Source organism: Chenopodium album, chromosome 3, assembly GCF_948465745.1.
Source record: "Chenopodium album chromosome 3, dcCheAlbu1.1, whole genome shotgun sequence".
NCBI lineage: Eukaryota > Viridiplantae > Streptophyta > Magnoliopsida > Caryophyllales > Amaranthaceae > Chenopodium > Chenopodium album.
This window is the reverse complement of record NC_137836.1, coordinates 21,324,095-21,328,389: the sequence shown is the minus strand read 5'-3', so window position 1 is coordinate 21,328,389 and position 4,295 is coordinate 21,324,095. Positions and strand designations below refer to the sequence as shown.

Below are 4,295 nucleotides of genomic sequence, written 5' to 3'. Positions count from 1 at the left end.
GTATGCAACTTAAGAAATAAATCTGAATATTAATCTATGTATTTTTTATTTGTGTGTTTACAGCCCTATTTATAAGACTTAGTTTACCTAGGAAGATTAGGACAAGTCCCTAATTCAATCCTAATTAAACTAGGATTCTAACTTGCTTGAAGAGCAAGCACCTTGGAGCACAAGCATATGCCAATCTCCTTGGAGAACAAGCACACGCCTAAACTGATTTATTTTAAAAGCAACTAAATAAAGATTAAAGATCCTAATGCTTGAACCAAGAAAAACCCTTTCAAGTGAAAGGTAAAAACTTGTAAGCAAAATCTAAGTAAAGAAAATTCAAGAAAGTTCAAGAAAGTGAACTAGACTCCAAGAAAAGTCACTAAGCAAACCGTGGCTTTGCTTTGATATCCAAGAAAGTGTCCATGCAATGCTTGGCTTGAATCAATGTTTAGGGACAAGCTATCTTGATGCATGATAAGCAAATCTTCGAAGTTCTCCATGCTTAGACTTGCATCACTTAGTGGTTCGACCCTCAACTTACCATTATACTTGTGTAAGGGTGTGTTGAGAGATTACAAATTTTGTTTGGCCTTGGGTAGGGGTTAGTTTCAACGACCTAGTCTCGACCCACGTCAAAATGGCGCCGTTGCCGGGGAATGATGTTGTGATTGTGTATTGTTGTTGAGTCTATTCCATCTTATTCAAAAACACAAAAAGATTTTTCTTCTTTCTTTTAGGCTACACTTGTAGCCGCGTTACTAACAATTTCTTTTGAGTTTTTGCATGCATAGTAGAACTCGTATTAGGTCCTTAGTTCCTTTGGATCCGGAAATTGAAAGAACTCTTTCACGAAGAAGGATAGCCAACCGATCTTTGAGCCTAAGTTCCTCAATGTGAAGAAGAGTTTGAGGAAGAAGAAGAGCAAGCCATGGGAGATAATCCAAGAGTAGCTTTGAAGAAGTTGGGAATTCCTGGTGCTTATAGTTTTGAGAGTGGCATTGCTCCACCTACAACACCGACAAACGATTTTGAAATAAGACCGACCATGATTACTTCGATAGAATGGAGGCAATTTAGTGGAGCCAAGAGTGAGAGACCGTTGAATCACTTAAAGGAATTTGAGAAGTATTGTAATACTATCAAGGTGAACGACATTTCTTAAGAGTTCATTCAGCTAAAGTTGTTTCCCTTTTCTCTTATTGGTCGTGCCTTAGAGTGGTTGGATAAAGAGGTTAAGCCCAATTCCCTTAGGACGTGGGATGAAGTCACAAAAGCTTTCTTGTCTCGCTTTTACCCACAAAAGAACACGGCGGAGGCTAGAGCCTTGATCCAAGGATTCAATCAAAGACCTAATGAGAATCTCTATGAAGCATGGGAGAGGTACAAAGAGTACCAAAAAGAGTGCCCACATCATGGAATTCCTACCAATCAAGTGATAAAAATTTTCTATGGAGGCTTGAGTGCTCAAGGCAAGTCATGCCTAGATGGAGGAGCCGGAGGTCCTATAATGAATAGGACGGAAGAAGAGCTAGTTGACATAATTGAGGATGTGGTGAGATACTATAGAGATTGGCAAGAAGGAGAGAGGGAGTCTACGAGCAAGAGTGGCTCGACGGTTTATTCGGTGGATCATCTCAACGCAATTAGCAACTTGTCCTTCCAAATTTCAAATGTAGGGAAGGAAGTGACATCGATCAAAGCAAATCTTGAGAGTGTTTCTACGAATTCATTGATTCTTCCCTCCCAATCAAAAGGGAGAGGTACACTTTCTAACTCTTATCCTTCTACTTCCAATAACATGCCAAGTGGTTGTCTATTTTGTGATTCATGTGGATCTTATGATCATGATTCTTCCATGTGTTCTCAAACTTTTTTTGATGGATGTGATGATGTTGAAATTAATGAATGTGAACATGTAAACTTTGTGTCTAATGCCAATGGTGGTCAAAGGTTTGATGAACCTAAGAATTTTGGTAATAGGAATTCTCACCCCCAATGTGGTTTCGATAACTACAACAATGGAGGCTATAGGAACCAAGGAAACCAAGGTTTTCGAAGTAAATATAACAACCAAGGCTATAGTAATCAAAACCCAAGCCATGGGTATGGTAACCAAAGTCAATCTCAAGGCTTTGGTAACCATTACCATAATGGTGGCAATAGTCAAGGCCGTAGCAATTGGAACAACAACCAAAATTGGGGAAGTTTTCAAAATAACAACCAAAGGGGACCCCCACCTGGTTTTGCTCCAAAGCCTCAAGGCAATGGTGAAAATTCTTATTCCCAACCATCATCATTTAAGACAAATTTGGAAGAAATGATTGATAATCAAACCAAGATCATCAACACATATATGGCTGTGAGTGACAAGAAATTTAATGAGATGATGACTCATAACAAAATGCTTGAGACACAAATAACCCAACTAGCCAACACTCTAAAGGATTGTGCTAGTCCATCATCTTTGCCTTCTCAAGGAGTGGAACCTAATAAACCCGTGTATTCTATCACCACTAGGAGTGGGAGGGTTCTTAATGAGGGAGCTTCTAGGTCCATTGAGGAGGATAAGGTGAGGAGTGACCCAAGAGAGGAAGTTGAGAAGGTTCAGTCCAAGAGTGTGAGTTATGAGGAGGTGCAAGAGAAAAAGAGGAGTAGTGAGAAAGAGCGTGAGGAAGTGTGGAGACCCAACCTTCCATACCCACAAAAATTCTTGAGGCACAAAATTGATGATCAATTTGGAAATTTTATTGCTATGCTCAAGGAAGTTCACCTTTCTATCCCCTTCACCGATGCAATTACCCAAATGCCTAGGTACTCTAAGTTCCTTAAGGAGATTTTGAGTGGGAAGAGAATGTGTAATGAATTTGATTCGGTTGAAGTTGGGAGTTGTTGTAGTGCTTTCATTCATAATGAGTTGCCCAAGAAGATGGATGATCCGGGTAATTTCTCTATTCCATGTGAGATCAAAGGGAAAATGTTTGATATTGCTTTTTGTGATCTTAGAGCTTGTTAGAGCGTCATGCTGTAGACACCCATTTGTGTCTCCCGAAAACCAAACCCAGTGATGAGTACCTTTCACGTCGAATCGTAATAGAATGAAGTGAAAGTGTGAAAAGTTTAGTGTTGCGGGTAGTTTTAATTTCTTTTCTTTTTTCTTTCTTTTTGAAAACCTAGTTTAAGAAAATAGCTAATCTAGTTTGGTTGGTCCATGATATGGGTACAATAGTATTGTAGTTGGATGGGGTTTGAAAAGAGCTTTCAAACGATATATTATAAGACCAATTCCGATGAATATTGAGGAAGTTATGGCCAAATTACTAAACTGGGCCCGGTTTGAGCCTTATGTGCGGCTCAATGATCTAGAGGAGGGCCTAACGCGTCAATAATTTAGTCAGCGCTAAACGCTAGCATTAGGGCCTGACGCTAAGCTTGGCACCTGGCACTAATGTTAGCGTCTGGTGCTAACTTCGTCTTGCGCGTCAGAATTCTGTTTCGATTTTCTATCTTTTTGGCTGATTTTCTCTATAAATAGCCTTCTAAAAACTCCGTTTTCATTCACCAACTCTCATCTAGAATCTCTTGATTACTCTCTCTCTCTCTCTCTCTCTCTCTCTCTATCTTTTCTACACTAGCCTTTCTCAAATACAAAATTCCGCACTCACAAAACCTAGATACACCTAGCATTATTCGAAGTTGCCTTCGCCCTAGACGTGAAAGGTTTTAATTTATGAGGGTTTGGTCCCAAATCTCTCTTTCAATTATTTAATTTAGTTGTTTATTATTTTCCTTAAATTTACTAACGTGTGTATTTTGTTATTAGAAAGAGGTACGAGGCAACCAAGTAAGTACTTTAATGGTTTTTATTGATATTATGATATAGAAATCATGCTTAGGTTGTTATTATGATTCCTAGTATCATGTCTAGGGTAACTTTAATATCAAGTATGATTAAAAGTATGATGCCTTTTATTTTCTTCCTAATATTTATGATCGTTAGTATCATGTTAGGGCTAAAGCTTTGATCTTTATTGTTTAGTGACATGCTAAGGTTTGTTATTAATCTTGTTAGTATCATGCCTAGGATCTTGCTGCTATTATTATGTTTTAACATGATTATTATTTTTATTTTTATTATTATTATGTTGCTTGATTTAATTGTTATTTCTTGATCAAACCTTTTATGCATGTTTAAAGGGAATTGATACTTGTAATCACGCTTAATAAGATAATTAATAATCTTGTTTAGGGTCAATATGATTATAATTCAAGTGATCGCCAATAATATATTTATTTGTGCATTTATA

At 37.8% G+C, this 4,295-nt stretch overlaps 1 non-coding gene across 1 annotated transcript; it reads right to left on the bottom strand.

Moving 5' to 3' along the window:
- Positions 1–1,304: 1,304 nt before the first annotated feature.
- LOC145625737 (small nucleolar RNA R71) lies at positions 1,305–1,410 on the bottom strand. The gene has a single exon (XR_014110643.1). It is a non-coding gene; the product is annotated as a small nucleolar RNA R71 (small nucleolar RNA).
- Positions 1,411–4,295: the final 2,885 nt, after the last annotated feature.